The sequence below is a fragment of the Muscardinus avellanarius genome (genome assembly GCF_963383645.1).
Source record: "Muscardinus avellanarius genome assembly, chromosome: 19".
NCBI classification, from domain to species: Eukaryota; Metazoa; Chordata; class Mammalia; order Rodentia; family Gliridae; genus Muscardinus; species Muscardinus avellanarius.
Genome location: NC_137805.1, coordinates 45,574,734 through 45,598,288, shown reverse-complemented (window position 1 = coordinate 45,598,288; position 23,555 = coordinate 45,574,734).

Sequence of the window (23,555 nt, the reverse complement as noted above, 5' to 3'; positions counted from 1 at the left end):
TCCGCAAGGCAGGCAGGCAGGGAAGGGAAGGACGGCTGCCGGTGTTCCAGTTCCCCCTCTGGCGCGGCGAGGACAGGCACTGCCGATGTTCTGGCCGCGGACCGGGCTCTGCGCTGAGCTCCACGTCCTGCCTTCTGCAGCCAGGTCATCAGCACCCCCTGGGCCTTGGCCTTCAGCTGGTAAGCTGGCCTCGACCCCAGGACTCCGCCTGCCAGGCCTCCTCACTGCGGTGGGCCGAGGGGGGGGGGCCGCTGCGCAGGCCACGCGCCATCCAGGCCCTGGGAGGCCGAGGCAGGAGGATCGCAGGGGAGGCCGGCCTCAGCAAGGAGCGAGACGCTCCTCAACCTAGTGAGACCCGTTCAAAGTAAAAAATAGGGCTGATTGTAGCTCAGAGGAAGAATACCTCTGGGCTCGATTCCCAGTAACGCACACACACACACCGCTCACACACATGCGTGTGCACACCAGACTCACACACACACACCGCACTCACACACACAGTCACACCAACACATGCACACACCCCACTCACACGCACACACACCACGCTCACGCACACGTGCATGCACACCACACTAACATGCATACACCACACACGAACACACACCGTGCTCACATAGGCACACACATTCACATACCTGCATTCACACACACTGCATGCACACACACGCACTCACACATGCACAACGGCACTCACACACACACAACACACACATGCACACACTTGACTTGCACACTCACGCACACACACCACACGCACACACACACCCCGCATGCACGCAAGGCACACACCCTCAAAAATACACATGCACAACCTCACACACACGCACGCACAGCACACTCACACATGTGACACTGCACTCACACGCACACACCACACACTGTCCACACGTACTGCACTCACACGCACACACGCGCGCGCGCAACACACGGTGTGGGTGTGCAGTCGCACTGGTCTGGTTGGACCGGAAGCCCTGACCTTTGCTCTAGCCGCCTCCTCTCTCTCCCGGAGCCTCGGTTTCCTTCTGTGGCACAGTGGAAGCTTCTGGATCCTTCTGTGTTTTACATGTCCATTAACCCACTGTATCCTGAACTTTCAAAACAAGCTTGTGGGCCAGGTGGCGTGGTGGCGCACGCTTGTAATCCCAGCATTCTGGAGGCTGAGACAGGAGGATCGCAGGTTCCAAACCAGCCTCGGCTACTGAGTGAGGCTCTCAGCAACTTAGTGAGACCCTGTTTCCAAATAAAGTATAAAATGGGTCTGAGAGTGTAGCCTGGAGGTAGAAAACCTCTGGGTTCCACCCCCCAGTACCACAAAAACAAACAAAACAAAACAAAAAAAAAAAAACTAGCTCGTGTGTCAAGCGAGCACACCACACTCATGCACTCCGCCTGCGCCCAGGGTGCAGTTCCTTATGGCGTGAGGTAGGATCTGGCGCTGCTGGTATCGATGAATGTTGTCCTCTAGCCGGGCGTGAGGGCGCAGGCTTGTCACCCTGGTACTTGGGAGGCTGAGTCTGAAGGATCGCAGGTTCGAGGCCAGCTTCAGCAAGTAGTGAGACCCTGTTTCCACATAAAGTAAAACAGGGCTGGGGGTGGAGCTCAGAGGTGGAATGCTCCTGAGTTCAATCCCCAGTCCTACAAACAAGAAAAAACGGAAGGAAGAAAAAAGGAAGGAAGGAAGGAAGGAAGGAAGGAAGGAAGGAAGGAAAGAGGGAGCCTTCAGGGTGTCAAAAGAGATAGGATTTAAGCCGGGCGTGGTGGCGCACGCTTGTAACCCCAGCATTCGGGAGGCTGAGACCAGAGGATCACGGTTCGCGGACAGCCTCAGCTACCTAGTGAGGCCCTCCGCAGCTCAGTGAGACCCTGTTTCAAAGGAAAGGATAAGTAAAAAATCAAAATCAAAATCAAAGAGTTCCCGCAGGGGGCGTGGTCCTCGGGGGGCGTGACCGCGGGGCGTGGCCGGCGTCTGCGCATGCTCCGCTGGCGGGGGCGGGGCCTCTCCGCGGCGCCGCTGACGTGGAGCGTCCTGGTTGGCGGGCGCGGCTCGGGCGTCGCGAGGCCGGCGGCGGGAGCTGTGTTGTCCGAGTGCGAGGCCGCGGCGGAGGCGGCCTAGGCTCCCGCTCCCTGGCCGGCCGCAGCCCGCACGTCCCCGGCGGAGCCTCCCTCACGGAGGCCGAGCCCAGAAGAAACGGCAGAGCCGGGCGTGGGGGCGCCGCTTGCAACCCAGCATGCATGCGGGAGGCTGAGACCGGAGGATCGCGGTTCGCGGACAGCCTCGGCTACTCAGTGAGGCCCTCCCTTTCATTATTTGTTTATTTATGTGGTCCTGGGGGTGGAACCCGGGGGCTTTCTACCTCTGGGCTCTACTCCCAGTCCTATTTTCTATTTTTATTTGGAAACAGGGCCTCACTAAGTTACTGAGAGCCTCACTAAGTAGCCGAGTCTGGCTCCGAATCTGTGCGATTCTCCTGTCTTCAGCTTCCCAAGCGCGGGGATTACAAGCGTGTGCCACCACGCCTAGCAGGACCCTCCCTTATAAAATAGTAAAGAGTAAAAAATAGGGCTGGTGGTATGGTAGCTCGGAGGTAGAATGCTCCTGGGTTCCATCTCTAGTACTAATATATATATATATATATATATATATATATATATATATATATATGTGAAATCAGCTAGGATGTGGGAGGCTGGGACTGGAGGATCACAGGTTCAAGTCCAGCCTCAGCAACTTAGATTCTCAGCAACCTAGAGAAAGCCTATTTGTAAAGAAGACATAGACGGGCTGTGGCTCTAGCTCAGGGGCAGAACACATCTGGACCCAATCCCCAGTACCATCGAAATCAAACGTACAGTAGGCAGTCTCTTTCCAAAGCCATTCTGGGGTCTGTTCAACTGTGAGAGGCCAAGGGGCAGGCGCGCCAGCTCGGGCACTCGGGGTGCAGGAGGAAGCCGGGGCCCCTCCTCGGGGCTCCACCCACTGTCCTGGCAGGGAGAGGACAGGAAAGACAGCTGAGCGCATTCTGTCCCCACAGATCAACTGGGACCAGCCAGCAGAAGCCATTCACCACTGGATCCGGGGGAAAGACAAGGTGCCCGGCGTCTGGCCAGAGGCCGGGGGACAGGTACGTGTATGAGGCACAGGAATCTGGCTGGACACACAGGCGTCCTCCGCCCACGCCGCCAGTGCCTGGTGAATAAAACCGTCGGATAGCAGGACGTCGTGCGTGCGCACACCTGTAATCCTGGGAGGGTCCCGGTTCAAGACCAACAACCCTGACTCTCCACAACTTAGGGAAACTCTGCTTTATTTATTTATTTATTTATTTATTTATTTAATTTTTTTTTTTTTTTTGGTGGCACTGGGGGTGGAACCCGGGTGCTTTCTACCTCTGGGCTATACTCCCAGACCTAACCTATTTTATACTTTATTTGGAAACAGGGTCTCACTAAGTTGCTGAGAGCCTCACTAAGTAGCTGAGGCTGGCTTCTAACCTGTGCGATCCTCCTCCTGTCTCAGCCTCCCAAGCGCGGGGATTAGAAGCGTGCGCCCCCCCCCCCAGCCCCCTGCCGCGGAAACCCTGTTTTAAAACAAGCACATCGGCCGGGCATGGTGACGCATACTCGTAATCCCTGCGCTTGGGAGGCTGAGACAGGAGGATCACGCAGGTTCGAAGCCAGCCTCAGCTACTTAGCGAGGCTCTCAGCAACTTGTGAGACCCTGTTACAAAATAAAGAATACAGCCGGGCGTGGTGGCACACGCTTGTAAGCCTGGCGTTTGGGAGGCTGAGACAGGAGGATCGCAGTTCGCGGACAGCCTCAGCTGGCACTCTGGTATCCTGCTGAATGTGATGGAAACTGTTTCGGGCCCCGGCTCTTGGCTCCGGGCTCTGGTGAGGTTCTGGTAGGTCCTGCGGGTGCGCCTGCGAGGGCAGCCTGGCTCCCACGCGGCCCCGGGCTGCTCGAAGCCCTGAGCCCCAGCCGGCCATTCAGACCGGCAGGCTCCCATGGGCCACACGGGACCCACCCTTCCTTCCTGCCTTCCTTCTTTCCGTCTGTCCTTCCTTCCTCCCTCGTTCTCTTTCTCTCTTTTTCTCTTTCTCTTTCTTTAGCGTTGAACCCAGGGACATTCTACTTCTGAGCTATATCCGCAGCCCTATTTTATTTTTATTTGGAAACAGGATCTCGCTAGGTTGATGAGCGTCTCACTACTTGTTGAGGCTGCGCTTGAACCTGCGGTCCTCGGGTCTCAGCCTCCCGAGAACTAGGATGACAGGTGTGCGCCACCAGGCCCGGTTTATTTATTTATTTTTCTGGTGCTGGGGACAGAACCCAGGGGCATTCTACCTTAGAGCCGCACCCCCTCCAAGCCGTGTTTTATTTCGTTTGTTTGTTTGTTTGTTTGTTTGTTTGCGGGTCTGGAGGTGGAAATCAGGGGCATTTGACCTCCGAGCTACACCCTCTGCCCTATTTTTTTTCTTTTTTATTCTTTTGAAACCGGATCTCACTGACTTGCAGAGGGCCTCACTAAGTAGCTGAGGCGGATCCTCCAGTCTCAGCCTCCCAAATGCTGGGATTACAAGCGTGCGTCACCACACCCGGCCGTGTTTTATTTTTTACTTGGAAACAGGGTCTCTCTCGCTAAATTGCGGAGGCTGGCTTTGAATCTGGGATTCTCCCGTCCCAGCCTCCTGAGTACTGGGATGACAGGCGTGCGTTTTCTTCTCTCCACAGAAGCTGACTTTCTTTAACTCCACGCTGAGCTCCGTCCGCCCCCGGGCCAGTCGGCCAGGCCTGGTCACCAAGGCGGGCCTCCTCCTCTTCGGGAACGATGGCAAAATGGTAAGGACTTGCTGCCTGTCGCCTGTCTGTGCTGTTGGCCCAAGGTCACCGGGTTCCCATTCTTAGCTGAAGTCCCCACAGGAAGGCCCTGGGCTGCTCTGAGAAACTAGGAGAAAGCCAGGCGTGACGGCGCACGCCTGTGATCCCAGAACTTGGGAGGCTGAGACGGGAGGATCGTAGGTTCGAGGATGTCTCCAACCCTATTTTTTATTTGGTAAGAGGTCTCGCTAACTTGTTGAGGGTCCCACTAAATTTCTTTTCTTTTTTTTTTTATGGTACTGGGGATAGAACCCAGGGGCATTCAACCTTCGAGCTACACCCTGAGCCCTATTTTTTATTCTTTATTTGGAAACAGGGTCTCACTGAATTGCAAAGGGTCTCACTAAGTAGTTGAGGCTGTCCGGGAACTGCGATCATCCCGTCTCAGCCTCCCAAATACTGGGATGACAAGCGTGCACCAGCACGTCCGGCTTCCCATTCAATTCCTGAAGCTGGCCTCGAACCTTTGATCCTCCTTGTCATAGCCTCCCAAGAACTGGGATTACAAGTGTGCACCACCACACCTGTCGTGTGTGTGTGTGTGTGTGTGTGTGTGTGTGTCTGTGTGACTTTCAGTGCACCTCTTGGATTGCTTTTTATCTGATTAGCAGACCTCCTTTTCTAGAAATAATGAAGCAATTACACTTGAAAAGAATCCGGCTGGGCACGGTGGTACATGGTCATTTCCCAGTACTTGGGAGGCTGAGACAGGAGGATCACGGGTTCAAGGCCAGTCTTGTCAATTTATTAAAGACCTCAGCAATTTAGTGAGACCTGGTTTCAAAATAAAAATAACCGGGCGTGGTGGCGCACGCTTGTAATCCCAGCATTCGGGAGGCGGAGACCGGAGGATCGCGGTTGTCAGACAGCCTCAGCTACTTAGTGAGGCCGTCTGCAACTCAGTGAGACCCTGTTTCAAAATAAAGAATACAGATTGGGCAGGGGTGTAGCTCGGAGGTCGAATGCCCCTGGATTCCATCTCCAGACCCACAAAAATAAATAAATAAATAAATAAAAATAATGAATGAATAAATAAAACGGGGCTTCTAAAGGAAAAAAAAGCCCAGATGTCCTGCCACTCCCTGGCTCCCTGTGCCCTCCCTGGCACGAGGGTCTTGGAGCGCCCGCTCTCGCCGCGCCTGGTCTGGTGCGGGTGGGACAGTGGGGTCTTCCTTTTGCAGTTGCTGGTGAAGAATGTCCAGCTGGAAGATGGCAAGATGATCCCGGCGTCCCACTTCTTCGAGGGGAGCGTCCAGCAGCTCCTGGAGCTGACGGAGGCCGTGCAGGTGAGGCGGCGGGCGCGGCCCTGCGTGTGGGCGCTGGTCTCAGAGGGCTGTGGGTGCCGTCCTGTGTGGACGGTCCAGTGTCCCTGCACCCCTGCTTGCAGTGCAGATGGGCCTGGCTGTCTGGCGCCCGCCTCTCAGAGCTAGGCCGGGCTGTCAGGGTGTGATCTGGAGGCAAATGGTAGGTGGCAAACAAAAGGAGGAGAGAACTGAGCCAGGTGTGGTGGCGTGAGCTTGGAATCCCAGTATTTGGGAGGCGGAGACAGGAGGATCGCAGGTTTGAGGCCAGCTTCAGCTACTTAGCCAGAGACTCTCAGCAACTTAGTGCAGCCTTGTTTCCATTTAAAAAATAAAATAGGCTGGGCGTGATGGCACACACTTGTAATTCCCGCGCTTGGGAGGCAGAGACAGGATCGTACAGGTTCAAAGCCATCCTCACTGGCTTAATAGACCTTGTTTCCAAATAAAAAATAAATAAAAAATAGGTCTGCAAGTGTATCCTGGAGGTAGAAGCGTTTCCAGGAACCCCAGTACCACCACAAATATATATATATAGAGAGATTTAATCCTGCCGGGCGTGGTGGCGCATACTTGTAATCCCCGCGCTTGGGAGGCTGAGACAGGAGGATTGGGCAGGTTAGAAGCCAGCCTCAGCTACTTGGGCTCTCAGCAGCTTCGTGAGACCCTGTTTCCAAATAAAGTATAAAATAGGTCTGGGAGTATAACCCGGAGGTAGAAAGCTTCTGGGTTTCATCCTCAGTACCACAAAAATAAAAATAAATAAAAAAATAAAATGTTGGTTCCATATTTTGGCTATTACGAATTGTGCTGCTATGAACATAGGTATGCATATGTTGCTGTATTTCTCTGAATTCAACCCCTTTGGAAAGATACCCTGGAGTGGTATAGCTGGATCATATGGTGAATCTATTCCCAGCTTTCTTAGGAATCTCCACACAGATCTTCATAGTGGTTGAAGTAGTTTGCACTCCCACCAACAGTGTAAAGGAGTTCCTCTTTCCCCACATCCTCGCCAGCATTTGTTGTTGTTTGATTTCTTTATGCTTGCCACTCTGACTGGGGTTAGATGGAATCTCAGTGTAGTTTTGATTTGCATCTCCCTGATGGCCAGTGATGAAGAACATCTTTTCATGTATCTGTTGGCCCTTTGTATCTCTTCTTTTGTGAAGTGTCTATTTAGTTCGTTTGCCCATTTCTTGATTGGGTTGTTTGTTTTGTGAGTGTAGAGTCTTTTGAGCTCTTTGTTTATTCTGGATATTAGCCCCCTATCAGAATGGTGGCTGGTAAAGATCCTTTCCCATTCTGTCGGCTTCCTCTTTAGGTTGTTGATAGTTTCCTTTGATGAGAAGAAACTTTTTAATTTGATGTTATCCCACTTGTTTATTCTTGCTTTAATTTCCTGAGCTTTGGGGGTTTTGTTGAGAAAGTTACTGCCTGTGCCAATCTAAGATGAATGGATAGCAAAACTGTGGGAAATACACATAATGGAATTCTATTCAGCCATAAAGAAGAACAAAATTATATCATTTGCAAGGAGATGGAAAGCCCTGGAGAACATTATGTTAAGTGAGATCAGCCAAGCACAGAAGGAGAAGGTACATATGTTTCCTCTAATATGCCGAAACTAGGAAACACAGAGGATACCAGTGGGACTCCAGATATTAGAGGGGAAATACCAGCAAAGTTTGAATGCAAAGATAGGAGAGGAGGAAGGCTGATCTGGATTAATGAGGGTCTACATCTGAACATGTATAAAATTATGAATAAGACATGGTAAACCTAAACAACCTTTGGTGGGAGGGGGGAGGGAAAACGGGAGCGGGGGGAGAGGGCACCAAATATAGTTTAAATGTATACTATTTATGTTCAATAAAAAAATTGTTAAAAAAATAAAATATTTAATATTTTATTTTATTTTATTTTATTTTATTTATTTATTTTTGTGGTACTGGGGTTCCGGGAAGCCCTTCTACCTCCGGGCTACACTCCCAGACCTACTTTTACATTTTTGTTTGGAAACAGGGTCTCCTAAGCCAGCGCGCGCGGCTGGCTTCGAACCTGCGCGATCCTCCTGTCTCTGCCTCCCAAGCGCGGGGATTACAAGCATGCGCCACCACGCCCGGCAAAATATTTAATATTTAAAAAAAATAAAATAAAATGTTTAATCCTTGTTTCCTAGAATAGGAATGGAGTTTAGGATAAAATAATTATTAATGCAATTATTAAAGGGAGAACATTGGCCGGGCGTGGTAGCGACGCTTGTCATTCCCGCACCTGGGAGGTGGAGACAGGAGGATCACGCAGGTTCGAATCCAGCCTTGCTGGCTTAAGAGACCCTGTTTCCAAATAAAATATAAAATAGGTGTGGAAGTATAGCCCGGAGGTAGAAGGGTTCCATCCCCACTACCACCAAAAAATAAAATAAAAGAATAAAATAGACTGGGCGTGGTGGTGCACGCTTGTAATCCCAGTACTCGGAAGGCTGAGATAGGAGGATCACAGGTTCATGGCTAGCCTCAGCTACTTAGTGATGCTCTCTGCAATTCAGTGAGATTCTGTTTCAAAATAAGGAATTAAAAAGGGGGGTGGTGGAATGTAGCTCAGTGGTAGAATGCCCCTGGCTTCCATCCCCAGTACGACACACAAATAAAATAAGATAGGGTTGGGGGCATAGCTTAGCTCTAAGGTAGAATGCCCCTGGGTTTCCTGGTTTCATCCCCAGTATATCACACACACACACACACACACACACACACACACACACACACACGTGCGCGCGCGCGCATGCAGGAGAGAGCAGTCTGGGGCTGGTGTGCTGGAGGGGTGTCACTGGGACCCACTTTCTAGACCTGACTGGGCGCCTGTGGTGGCCGAGGTAAGCAATGGGCAGCCCCGGCCTCAAATGTAGAGACTTGCAAGGCTGATGAGATGAGGACCGGGCTGAGGCTGCGCCCCTTCCGCCACCGCCTTTTAGGTGTATCCCCAGTGCATCTGGTAAGGACCTGCAGATGCCCTGCGCACTGCCCAGCCACGTGCCCACGGGCCTCGCGGGTCAGAGGGGAGCTGGGCGGGGGGGCACATGCTTGTCATCCTGGTACTAGGGAGGCTGGGACAGGAGGATCACAGGTTCAGGGCCAGCCTCAGCAACTGCGTGAGGCTCTCTGCAACTTAGCGAGACCCTGTTTCAAAATAAAAGAATTGAAATTGGCACTGGGGATTAAACCCAGGAACCTTCTACCTCCGAGCTATATCCCCAGCCCGTGCTGAGTGACTGAGGCTGGCCTCAAATCTGGGATCCTCCTGCCCCAGTCTCCTCAGTGCTGGCATTACAGGCCCTGCTGATGTCAGGACTTAGCCACAGGCTGGGGTCGGGTAAGGAATGCCACCATGGCAGGTGAGAGCCTGGGTAGAGGCCAGGAGGGTGGTCCTGGTCATGTCGGCAGAGCAGGCGGGCTCTGAAGGTTCTGCTCGTCACCCTGGGTGTGGGAAGGGCCCAGCTGTGGTCATTTTCCCAGAAAGAACAAGGAGAGCCACAGAGAGGCAAGTCGGTGTGTTAGCTTTCCACTGCTGTGACAAAATGCCTGAGGAATCAGTTTACACGGAGGAAAGGTTTGGGCTCAGGTTGCAAAGGTGTTAGTCTACGGCGGTTGGTTCTGTTTCTTCTGGGCCTGTGGTGAGTCAGCGCGTGGTGGCCGGAGCGCACGGCAGAGCAAAGATGCTCATGTCATGGCCACCAGGAAGCAAAAATAGGAAGTTTCCAGAATCCCAGTAGTCCCTTCAAAAGCATACCACCGATGACCTAACTTCCTCCCGCTAGGCCCCGCCTCTTAAAGGTCCCACACCTAAGCCAGCCGAGGATCCCAGCCTGTACTCCCAGTCTTGACCCCACAGATGGCCTTGGGGGCTGAGGGCGGGTGCCAACAACTGAGCCTTCGTAGTCCAGGCTGTGCTCCCAGCGGCACCCGCTCCCAGCGCTCCAGCAGCCTCAGTCCTCATGGGGCCCGAGTTTTCAGAATTCATGGCAGCGGATTCTTCCTGGAAGTCGAAGACACCAGCGATTTCTTCAAGTCAGGGGCCGCCTTGGTGGACGTTGTGAGGTAAGGCCAGGCTTGAGGGTTCTTCTTCTGGGTTTCTGGTGCTGGGTTAGAAGTCACTACAAAACGGATTTCTAAAATCGGGCGTGGTATGCATACCTGTCATCCCAGGACTTGGCAGGCTGAGGCAGGAGGATTGCGGGCTGAAGGCAATTTAGCACGGCCCTCAGCAGCTCAGAGACTGTGTGTTTCTGGTGCCAGAGATTGAACCCAGTGGCATTCTACCACCCAGCTACACCCCCGGCTCTATTTTAATTTTTTTAGTTTGAAACTGGATGTCAGTAAATTGCAGAGAGCCTCACTAAATTACTGAGGCTGGCCGCGAGCCTGTGATCCTCCTGGATCAGCCTCCCAAGTCCTGGGATGACGAGTGTGTGCCACCACTTCCGCTGCCTACCTGGCACCCTGCCGGAGGCGCCCGTTGTGGCTGCCGGCTTGGGGGCAGCTCAACCCCTGGGCCACACCCTCAATTCTTCATGCATGCATGTATGCATGTATTCCTATATTATGTATGTATGTATGTATGTATGTATGTATGCATGTATTCCTATATTATTTATTTATTTATTTATTTATTTATTTATTTATGTGGTACTAGGGTAGAACCAGGGGGCTTTTCTACCTCTGGGCTACATTCCCAGAACTATTTTATACTTTATTTGGAAATGGGGTCTCACTAATTTGCTGAGACCTCATTCAGTAGCTGAGGCTGGCTTCGAACCTGTGCGATCCTCCCGTTTGGGCCTCCCAAGTGCTGGATCACAAGCATGCGCCACCACGCCCAGCTTACTTTTTTCCTTTAGAAACAGGGTCTCCCATCGGGCGTGGTGGCGCAGGCTTGTAATCCCCGCGCTTGGGAGGCTGAGACAGGAGGATCGCATGGGTTTGAAGCCAGCCTCAGATACTGAGTGAGGCTCTCAGCAACTTAGACCCTGTTTCCAAATAAAGGATAAAGAAGGTCTGGTTCCACCCCCAGTACCACCAAAAAAAAAAAAAAAAAGAAAGAAAGAAACAGGGTCTCCCTAAACTGCTGATGGCCTTGCTCACTTGCGGAGGCTGGCCTCAACCCTGCCATCCTGTCTCAGCCTCCCATGTACTGGCTGGCAGGCGTGCACCATCACACCTGGCTTAGAGCAAGGGTTTGACAGCGGGTGCAGAGCCTGGAAACTCACCCCATCCTAGGCCAGCTGTTGCATTGGGGCACTGGGACCAAGGTCCTCTGTGCGAAACTCGGCCGTCTGGCATGGGCGGACAAGCATCTGTGCTATGCCCTTTCCTCTTAACAGACTAGTGGAAGAGGTCGAGGAGATATGCAGAGGCCTGGAGCTGGAACACAAAGACGCTTCCGTGGTGACCGCCTTCGGGGACTTCATACCGCTCTTAGTGGGGAAGCTGCGCGGGGAGGAGGAAGAGGAGAGCATCGGTGACTACGTGAGTGTGTGCGGCTTGGCTCTGCACACGCGCTCCGCAGCCATACACGGCACCTGGGCGCGCGCGTGTGTGTTTGTGATTGTGTGATCCACTCAACCCCTGGGCCACACCCTCAATCCATCATGCATGCATGTATGCATGTATTCCTATATGGATTTAGTGGTGCTGGGGATGGAAGCCAGGGGCATCCTACCTCCAGGCTCTACCCTCAGCCCCCTTTTTATTTTTATTTATTTTATTTTATTTTATTTATTTCTTTTTTTCTTTTCTTTTTTTTTGCGGGTCTGGGGATAGAACCCAGGGGCATTTAACCTCCGAGGTACACCTCCTGCCCTATTCTTAATTATTTTGAAACAGGGTCTCACTAAGTTGTGGAAAGCCTCACTAAGCAGCTGAGGCTGGTCGTGAACCGCGATCGATCCTCCAGTCTCAGCCTCCTGAATGCTGGGATTACAAGTGTGCGCCACCATGCCCGGCTTACAAATATATATTATATATTTATTTATTTTTTTGGGGGGGGGTCGGTACTGGGGATGAAACCCAGGAACATTTTAACTCCAAGCTACACGCCAGCCCTATTTTTATTCTTTATTTTTTCTTTATTTTTTTGGTGGTACTGGGATTCCTGGAAGCCCTTCTACCTCCAGGCTACATTCCCAGACCTATTTTTTATATTTTTATTTGGAAACAGGGTCTCTTAATCCAGCACGGCTGGCTTTGAACCTGCGCGATCCTCCTGTCTCCTACTCCCAAGCGTGGGGATTACAAGCGCGCGCCACCATGCGTGGCACACATCTATCTTTTAAAGAAACTCTTGAAAAATCTCCCTTGGTAGGCTCCTGCCTCCCAAAGGAATGGGTTTTAGGACAGTTTGTTTGGCTAATGGTTTGGAAATAAGGCCGGTGAAGAAAGTACAGGAGGCCGGGGTGGACCCCAGGTTTCCACAGGGATAGCCAAAAAATGATTGATGACCAGATTCGGGGGGGCTTGGGATCTGTCCCAGGGATTCTCACGATTTTTTTTTGCGGGTCTGGGGGTGGAACCCAGAGGTATTTGACCTCCAAGCTACACCCCCTGCCCAAGTTTTTATTCTTTATTTTGAAACGGGGTCTCAGTGAGTTGCAGAGGGCCTCATTAAGTAGCTGAGGCTGTCCGTGAACCGCGATCCTCTGGTCTTAGCCTCCCGAATGCTGGGATTACAAATGTGCACCACCATGCCCGGCTTGATTCCCACGATTATGTGGAATTGTGGGTCCACAGAGAAGGAATTGGGTGGTGGGCCGTGCCTGGTGGTTTAAAGCGCCTGGCCACCCAGTCTACTAGGGCGTTTTGGGAGTCCGCCTCTGCGTGCGGGCTGAGCACCCAGCCCGAGGTCCCCATGCCGGTGCCCCACGTCGAGCGCATCCCCCTTTGCACCAACGCAGCCTTTCGGTGGCGCGCCCGAGTGCGGCTGCACGGCTACCTGTTGCGAATGGTTGCCATGGCTGAGTGGTGCTCTAGCTCAAGTCATCCTCCCAGGTGGAGAAGGCCGTCAACAAGCTGACTGTCCGCATGCCGCACCAGCTCTTCATCGGGGGCGCGTTCGTGGATGCCGAGGGTGCCCAGACCTTTGACACCACCAACCCCACGGACGGGAGCGTGAGTGTGCCCGGCTGCTTCTCACTGGCCCCTCCCCGCCCACCTCCACCTGGGCTTGCACGCCCCCCACCCCGTCAGAGGGACTCCAGCCGGATGCGGCGGCGCACACTTGGAATCCCAGAACTTGGGAGGCTGAGACAGGAGGCTTGCACAGGTTCGAAGCTAGCCTCAGCTACTTAGGCTCTCAGCAACTTAGTGAGACCCTGTTTCCAAATAAAGGTCTGGGATTGTAGCTCGGAGGTAGAAGGGTTTCTAGGAACCCCAGTACCACCAAAAAAAAAAAAAAAAAAAAATTAGGGCTGAGATATAGCTTGGAGGTAGAATGCCCCTGGGTTTCATCCCCAGTACCGTATAAAAAATAAAAAATAGCCGGGCGTGGTGGCGCACGCTTGTCATCCCTGCGCTTGGGAGGAGGGGACAGGAGGATCACACAGGTTCGAAGCCAGCCGCGCTGGCTTAAGAGACCCTGTTTCCAAATAAAAATATAAAATAGGTCTGGGAGTGTAGCCCGGAGGTAGAAGGGCTTCTATCCCCAGTTCCACCAAAAAAAAAAAAAAAAAAAAATACGCACAAGGAATGAGGGCCCGTTGGTTCCCACCGTGGTCCTTGAGACAGATGGAGGACAGGTTCAGCGATGTAGCCTCAGCAACGTAGCAAGAGTCAGCAATGTAGCGAGACCCTGTTTCCAAAAAAGCAAAAAGCTGGGAATGGTGGCACACGCTTATGATCTCAGTACTTGGGGAGCTGAGGAGGGTCATAGATTCGAGGTCCACTTTCAGGCCCCACCCAGTCAGGGATCCGCCCTGCCCTCCAGGCCCCACCCTCTCAGGGCCCCGCCCACCCTCCTAGGCCTTTGCCAAATACAGGCCCTGCACCTCCGGGCCCCGCCTCCCAGGCCCCATTTCCCCAGGCCCTCCCACCATCTCAGGCCCTGCATCAGGGTTGAGGACACCTGTGCAGCCACCACCAGGTCAGGAGGTGTGCAGCTTGGAAGGGGGAGAGCACCAGACCTGGCTGGCCCCGCCCCACCCTCTCCTGGCCTCACCCCTTAGCCCTCAGCACCTGGCTCTGCCCTCTGCCCCTCCCCTTTGTAAGGCCCAGCTCAGCCCCCCTCCTGGCCCCACACTTTGTCCACCTTAACCTGGGCGTGGCCCAGCCCCTTGGCCCTCCCTGCTGCTGCTTGGCCCCCTCCCCACCATGCGTGGCCCCCCCATCCCACGTGGCTCCACCCATTGTCCTGCTAAGGCCCTTGCCCTTGGCCCCACACCTCAGTTCTCTGTCCCTCCAGTGTGGCCCCGCCCAGCAGTGGCCCCGCCTCTTTGCCCGCCCAGTCCTGTGTGGCCCCGCCCAGTCCTGTGTGGCCCCGCCCACCACGTGCTCAGGCTTAACCAGGAGAGCATGCAGGGTTCAGCTGTGAGTCAAAGCCTGAGGCCCTTAGAGCCAGGAGCGGGAAGGAGGCCCTGGACCAGGGGTCAGCAAGCGGGCCCCAACTGCTGGTTCGTCCAATTCTCTGCTGACCTCTGGGACCGCGCGGCCTCTGGACCACTGTGCCTCCATGGCCCGGCATTGAGGCCGGCGACTCCAGGGCCCCGGACAGAGCAGAGGCCGGCGACCCCCATAACCTGGGAAGGAGCGGAGGCCGGAGAATCGCAGGGTCCTGAGAGGAGTGGAGGCCAGCCAACGCGGCAGAGTCGGGGCAGGAGGGAGGCCCGAGACCGCAGAGCCCGCGGAGGAGCGGAGACCACAGGTAGGGAGGCCCCAGGGCGGGCCCTGCGGCCTGCTAATATGTACCCTGAGGGTGCTGGGCGGAGAGGGGAGGCTGCGCGGCCTCTGCCCCATCGGTCCAGAGCCAGCGCCTGGAGCCCATGGCCTCCTCCCCAGGGAAAGCAGCCCAGGGGAAGGTCTCACTCTGGCCTTCTACCTTTCTTCCCTGTGGCCGCCACCTGCCACCTGGTTTTCCTGCTTAAACCCCTTCGTGGCTCTGGGCATGGTGGCGCATGCTTGTCATCCTAGCATTGGGAGGCAGAGACAAAAGGATCGCAGTTTGCAGACAGCCTCAGCTACTTAGGCCCTTCACAACTTAGAGAGACCCTGTTTCCAAATAAAGAATAAAAAATAGCACTAGGGGCGTGGCTCCGAGGTAGAATGCCCCTGGGTTCCATCCCTAGTTGGAGGCCAGCCTCTGTAACCTATCTAGCGATGGCGTTTTTAAGTAGTTCATCAGACTGGTTGTGTAGACAGCAGATAATTCCATCCTCACAGCTCTGGAGGCTGGGGTGCACAGGAGTTGACCAGTTTGGCTTTTCCAAGGCTTCTCGTAGGCTTACAGAGGGCCATGGTCTTCCTGCGTCCTCACTGAGCCATGTCTCCGTGGGGGTGCACCCCAGGCGGTGTCCGTGTCCAAAGCGCGCCTTCTTCCTGTCAGTGCCCCAGTGGATGGGATTAGGACCCTCCTGACATCCTTATTCTAACAGGCTCCTCTTTCAACGCCCTACCTGCAAATACAGTCACAGTCCGAAGTGCTTGACACTCAGGACTTAAACACATAGATGTGGTGGCACCCACTTTGTAAGTAACAGATATACCTAGGTTTAGTGAGTTTAGGTATATGGAATTGTAGTAGTGACTCTAAGAATTTTTGTGGCAAATGTTATGATGCACATGTGTGGTGGTATCTCAAGACATAAAACAAAATAGAAAGCTCAGAGCTTTGAGGTGTGAAAGGTTTGCTATTTGCCCTCGTTGTTCTCCGTTCTGGGTTGGTTGATCCTCTAAGGGGATTGGCTGCCACCCAAGGCCTGGGCTGCTCAGAATTGGTCCTCTGTGATCACGGTGAAGAAAGACACGGCAAGAAGCCACCCACAGACCCTAACACGTGTGCCTGAAACTGGGCGTGGTGGTCCATGTTCGTAATCCCAGTCAGTACTGGGGAGGCTGAGACAGGAGGATCCCAGGTTGAAGGCCAGCCTCAGCAGTGTAGCAAGGCCCTCAGCAACGTAGCGAGACCCAGTTTTAAAATTAGAAACTCAAATGGAGCTGGGATGTAGCTAGGAGGTAGAATGCCACTGGGACGGATGCGCACACATTCTCGTGTGTGTGTGTGTGTGTGTCTGTGTGTGTGTGTGTGTGTGTGTGTACACACATGTGCGTGTATGTCTATACCTGAAGCGATACAGCAATTGCACACCTTACCTATGTGGCAGATTAGTCACGTGGCTTTTCCTTCCTGCAGGAGGGCTGGGAACAAGGCAGCCATGTTGCTGCAGACAGTGGGGACATTCCTTGTCCCCCAGCAGCGCGGCCCCTTCTTAGAGGGCTGCGTTAGTCGGGTGTCCATCCCTGTGGCAAAAGCACCAGAGATGAAAAACTTATAATAGGTTGTGTGGATGGTCTCTTACGGGTACTGGTGATTGAACCCAGGGCCATGCTTCCTCCAGGCTGCGCCCCTGGATCTTTTCATTTCTATTTATTGAAACTCAGCCTCTCTCATTGGCTGAGGGGCTCAGTCAGTGGCTGCACATGGCCGCAAGCCGGCATCGTCCTCTCTCGGCCTCCCGCGGCCTGGGAGGACAGCGGCATGAGTTGTTCTTCCCACAGTAACAGTGTCTCACTTTAGCGCAGTCGCGGGGAGCAGGCCTCAGACAGGCCGGACCTAGGCGTGGACCCTGCAGCAACCCAAGTGCTCTGGGTGCTCGGCAGGGAGCCAGGGGTCCTGGGGCTCAGAGGCAGGAGGCGTGGCGACGGGAGCCACCTGGGTGCGGAGGGCTTACACCAAGGGGGGATGCCCAAGCAAGTTCCAGGCCCAGGCACTAGCGTTGTCATCCTAGGCTTGCAGTGAGCGCCTGTTTGGAGAGACCCATCATGGACTTCCCTCCTGCTACCTGGGGAATGTTCAGGAAGCCTCAGGAGGGCCAGGCTTTGGCGGATGGGGCTAGTTCAAGATCGCTTCCACGCAAGGACTTTGGGTTGTGTTTGTAAGAGAAGGGAGCTGCCGGAGGTCCATCAGGGCCGCGGGGCCGCTTTGATGGCACCACGACCTCAGGGTAACGGTGCGCGGCGGGCTCTGAGCAGAGTGGAAGTGGAGAGTCTTCCAGCCGAGCAGGAGGACGACCCAGATCGTCCCCCAGAGAGAGGAGGCCTGCTGCGTGCTGGGCCCTGAGGAACACAGAAGAGAAGGGGCAGACAGGGCAGGAGAGAGAAAAATGAGGGAGGGAGGGAGGGCAGAAGAGAAGGGGGAGGGAGACAGACAGGGTAGAGCCACGTGTGGTCGTGCACGTGCTGTGGTGTCAGTACTTGGGAGGCTGAGACACGACCATTGCAGGTTTGAGCCCAGCTTCAACACTTTAGCAAGACCTTGTTCTCAAGTGAAAAACAAAACAGGGCTAGGGGTGTGGATCATGTAGACTTCCCCTGGGCTCAATCTCAGGACCCCCGCCACACACACACAAAGAGGGAGGGTAGAGCTGTGGGCGCGGGAGGGAGAGTGAGAAGGGAAGATGTGCAGGAGAGGAGGGAGCAGAGGAAATCAGAGAAGAAACGGAAGACAAGCGGGGCGAGGCGTCCACGTCGCAAAGCTGTTCTTGTGTTCTTCTCTGTCATGCTGGGGTGGAACCTGAGCCGGGCGGCCTTGCAGAGGCAGGTGGCAGGCAGGATTTGTTCCCAGGCTGTAGGCACCCCATCTGCAGAGGAGGACAGGAGCTGGTGAGCGAGCAGAGCGGAGTGGAGACAGGCAGCAGGAAATGGGGCCCCAGAGAGAAGCAGGGACCTGGCCGTTCTGCCTGGGTTCATCCTTCAGCTGCGTGGGCTCCAGCAGCCCCCCCCCCCAGGGGGGGGTTCTGTCTGGAGTTTCAGAACCAGTACAGATTTTGCCTTGTGGGCATCACCCAGGAGCTCTGGGACTGGCTGGGGCTGAGCAAGCATCAGGGCGGCTTCCAGCCGCACTCTAAAGGTCCCCATGTGGCCATGAGTGACCCTTCCCTTCTTGGGTTTCTGCTTTCTCATCAGCACCAGCAGGCCTGGGGATGGGTGCCAGGCTTCCTCTTGGCCGTGGCAAGCAATCTTTGCTCTTTGCCCACCTGTCTCTAGAGCAAGGTCTAGCTTTCAGCACTAAGCACAGAGACCGCCTGCTCCCAGGAGAAGCAGAACTGAGACTTGCATGGCCCATTTGTCCTTCCCTCTCCTGGCTACCAAGGAGTCACCCGGGGCAGAGGCTCTGGGCTTTCTGTGTCCCCAGACTCTGTGGGACCACCAAATGCTGTTCCTACCACAGAAAATCTCCACTGGGCTCCTGTGAATCCCAAGCTCCCCATGTCTGCGGTGAAACTGGAGTCCTGAGGGAGCTAGAGAGAGGCCCCCATGCATTGGTGGGCCCTCCTCCTGTTTCAGCCCAGCCTGCGACCTGATCCTGCCCACTCCTCCCCACAAAGGAACCAAGTCAGCAAACCCAGTCTGTCACCCCCTCCCAGAGGAAGGGCGGTCAAAAAACCCAGGGCCCCTTCCTCCACATAAGTACTGATTAGCAGGCATGGTCATGCATGCCTGTAACCCCAGTACTTGGGAATCTGAGAGGAGGATTACAGGTTCAGGTCTGGCACAGGCAACTTAGCAAGACCTTCAGCAACATAGACTCTGTTGAAATATTAAAAAAACAACAACAACAAAGAGTTCTAGGGTGTTACGCAGAGGTACAACTCCAGTGGGTTCAATCCTCAGTACAAATGACAAAAGAAAAGCTCAGAAACCAATAAGTGATTGATACCTTAGTGGTTAGGGCTAATAACGCGTTATTGGTTGATACACTAATGAGTTAGAATGTGCTGCTGTGGCCTCTGCGAGGGGACCTGTGTGGCTCTGCTCCGGAGGGTCTAGACAGTCCACAGGGGGCTCAGTAAGCCTGGGCTCCCAGCCAGTGGATGTGGAGATGTGCCCACAGGGTGGGCATGAGGGTTTGGGGTATCCCAGGGTCTGAGGTCCAGAGACGCCTGGTCAGTGGCTAGGTTCCTAAAATTTCTGCACAGGCTCTAACACTTGTTTTATAAGAAGCCTGCATTTGGGGCATGACTCCCTTGTGAATTTGATGTTAATTTCTTAGCTGTGAAAGGAAGGGGGATCGTGGCCCTCACTCCCTGGCCTGTGTCAGACAGCAAGCCACAGTTGTACTCAGCGGCCAGGTCATGCCTTGGTTCACGCGTGGCCTCTTCTCTGGGTGTTTTTGCCCAGGCTCTTTGGGAAACTTGTCCAAGGTCTGAGGTATTTGCTTTTGTTTATTCAGCTCTCTTTTCCTAAGTCAAAAGTCAGAATTCAGTCTGAACATTCCCGCATTTAGTACCTTACACCTAGTACCCAAGATTGTAGTAGGTCAAAACCACAGTCTGCCATGGTTTCTTTCCATCTAGATGCGATCACAAGATGGAACTGCATTCAAAATCAGTGGAATTGTAATCAGAACCAAAAACAGTAAAAACAGCAGCAGCAACAACACAAACAAAACGTAGTACAAATAAAGAGAAACGGCAGATGTGACCCTGTCTTTAGGACTGGCCTGAGGTGACCGACGTTCCCCCTTCTCTCTCCCTCCTCTCCCTCTTCTATCCTCTCTGTGTGGTGCTGAGGATCGATTCCAGAGACATTTTACAGCCAAACTACACCCATTATATTTCTTGATTTTTATTTAGTTTTATATATTTTGTCATACTGGGGATGGAACCCATAGCATTCTACCTCTGAGCTATACTCCCAGCCCTATTTTTTATTCTTTATTTTAAAACAGAGTATCAGTGAGTTGCAAAAAACCTCACTAAGTAGCTGAGGCTGTCCTAGAACTGCATTCCTCCTGCCTCAGCCTCCCAAATGCTGGGATGACAAGCGTGCGCCACCACACCCGGCTTTTCTTTCTGTTTTGGAACGGGGTCTCCCTAGGTCGCTGAGAGTCTTGGTATATTGCCTTGAACCTGCGATCCTCCTGTCTCAGCTTCCCAAGTAAGGGGATGACAGGCATGTGACACCGTGCCTGACCATAGCATTCTTTAGAGAGACGTTTTCTACTAAGACAATCTATCGAGGTAGGAGAGTAAGAATAATAGAATAATGATTTCTTTTTTTTCAGTGGTACTGGGGTTCCTGGAAATCCTTCTACTCTGTGCTATACTTCCAGACCTATTTTTATATTTTTATTTGGAAACAGGGTCTCTTAAGCCAGAGCGGCTGGCTTCAAACCTGCATGATCCTCCTGTCTCCGCTAGGGAGGCAGCTACTTAGTGAGGCCCTCCGCAGCTCAGTAGGACCCTGTTTCAGAATAAAGAATAAAAAAATAGGGCAGGGGGTGTAGCTCGGTGGTCAAATGCCCCTGGGTTCCATCCCCAGACCCGCAAAAAAAAAAAAAAAAGAATGATTTCTTAATCTTACTTTTAAAGTTCATGTCCGTGGCCTTCGTGGCCATGGAACGTAGTGTCCACACTAAGGCGCTTCTGTGTTTCCACCTGAAGTTTCTTCCAATGCAGGTGAGATTATGGAGCCGGGCGTGTGGTGCACACCTGTAATCCTAATATGTGGGAGGCTGAGGCAGGAGGGTCTCAGGTTTGCAGCCAGCCTTGGCAAGTCAGGCCCTGTTTTAAAACAAAAAATGAAATAGGGATACGGGTGTAGCTCAGAGGTAGAATAGCCATGGGTTCAATCCTGAGTAACAGACAGACACGTAGATTGTCACCGGCCAAAGGCTCAAGCGGTGTGTTGGATGCTCCAGAGTGTTCTAGCTGAAGGCGACACACTCGAGCAGGACGGGGTCCTCTCAGCACTGTCTCTTGCAGGACTCTGTCTCTTCCTTCCACTCAGCTCAGTTCCTTCACATGTCATGTGGTGCTCATGGCCCCTAGTTCATGGAGTTGCAAGTCTTCCATGAGACCTGTGTCAGACCTGGGGTTCTGGGCAGGATCGACAGGGCTCCTGTTAGACCACATGGCTCCTGTGGGTGCGGTGGGGAAGGCACCCCTTCCTCCTTCAGGAGAAACCTGTGTTTGGGGCCTGGCTCGGTGAGTTGAGCTTAACTGTATCTCAGCCCCACTTACACCTATGTCCAGGCGTCCTAGCGTATAATGTGCAGGAGGCTGCGACCGTCGTGTAGATAAATTCCAGATTCATACGGAGGAGCCACCCTGACTGCCTGCCCATGCATATACCCTGTGTGTATAGTTAAGAGTAGGGGGCATCAGGAGAGCAGAATTCACTTCAGTAACATGCGGTGTGGCACACACGTGTCATCCCAGTGGTTGGGAGGCGGAGACAGGATTTCAGGGTTGAGGCTAACCTTGGCAACACTGCGAGACTGTCAGCAAGCTTGTGAGACTGTTTAAAAACAAAAATAAAAATGCCCCCGGGTTCAGTCCCCAGTAACACACACACACACACACACACACACACACACACACACACACCCTCAGAGTCGCATTCCCTTCTGCAGCGACGTGGGTAGAATGTGTGTGCCTCTGGCTCACCTGGCCTTCCCTTCCTCTTGGTGCTCTTGGTGAGCTCCTACTCAGCCATGAACCTTGCCTTGACCAAGTCTTCCTGAGCTGAGTCCTTCCCTCTGTGTCCCTCTAAGCCACCTGCTGAGCCGTGCATGGAAGGACCTTCCCAGAGGCGTCTACTGTTGTCAGTGGGCCAGCCTCTGCATGGGTTTGTTCTCGTGCCTGTTGAGCACCTGCTGGCTGCAGGGCAGGCAAAGCGCATGAACCTCAGTTGCTTCACGCGCCACAGTTCACTGCTCAGTTGCTGCCCAGGACGAGGTGAGGGAGGGAGGTCCCTCTGGAGGGCTGCCTCCGCCCTTGTCTCAGGGCCTGGGCTAAAAGAGTTTGCATCCCTCATTCCTTCCTCTACTTCATGAAAAGTTTAAGTGGCATATTTTGCAGGGGGCTTGGCAGGAGGTAGTACATACTCATTCCTTTCGTTCGTGCTTCTGGGTCAGGAGAGGTAGTTTGAGAGGCACATTTGGGGGCCTGGCAGGAAGTAGTATGGAGTACTTCTTCCATACTCCAACAGGAAGAACTCAGTCCCTTGGCTTTTAAGTCATAGCAATGAAGGCTGGGAACCGTGGTCTAATGCGAGGAGGACTTGGGAGCCTTGAGCCGTACTCGGCAGCAGGGACACGTGTATTGATAACGTGTACATTGTATAACACAATGTCATGACTAGGCCACAGGAGCAATGATGGCATTAGTGCATCTCTCTGCAGGCCAGTACTTGAGTGTCTAGACAAAGGTGACAGGATCCCACAGGGGAGGAGAAACGTGTCATCCCCACTGAGACATCTCACCTGTCTCTTGATTTTACTCTATTCTCTCTGGTGGATAATAGCTTTCTGTGCAGAGCTGTGCTAAAAACTTTTCTCCATGTCCCCTGACACATCTGTGTGGAGGGGGCAGATGTCACAGTGAGGTCGACAACACCAGCGCTCTCATTTCAATTCTCAGATCTAATTGGTCCAAACCCACTGAGATGGAGGTTGTGAGAGTCTAGGCACCCATATGGGAAAATTGACGTCTAGGCAATTTTTCAACAACAGAACTTGGTATATTTCTCCATGGAGTGAGGTCTCTCGAGATTTCTCTCTGCAGGGTTTGTAGCTTAAAGAGTTTTGTGCTTGCTTAAAAATTCTTCCTGAGTATTTCATGTTCTCTTAATGCCATTCTTCCATCTGCATTGAGGTATATTGACAGTTAAACTTGTGTATATTTCAGCCCAATGTGGTGGTGCAGGCCTAAAATCCCAGTAACTAGGAGGCTGAGACAGGAGGAAGATCACAGGTTTGAGGCTAGATTCAGCAACTTATGAGACCCTCTTTCAATAAAAATGTAATATAGGGCTGGGACTGCAGCTCAGAGCTACAATTCTCAGAGTACCAAAAAAAAAAAAAAAGTTGTATCTATTTCAGGTGTTAAAGTGATTTTTCTCGTTTTACGTTTTGGTGTACTAGGGATTGAACCCAGGGGCATTCTACCTTTGTGCTTCACCCCCAGCTCAATTTAATTTCTTATTTAGGAACAGGGTTTTGCTAGGTTGATGAGAGTCTCACTACTTGCTGAGACTGTCCTTGAACCTGCAATCCTCCTATCTCAGCCTCCCAAGTATTGGGTTTACAGGCGTGTACCACCATACTCACTTAAAATGATGTTTTTATAATACATGCATATGAAATGATTTCCACAGTCAAGG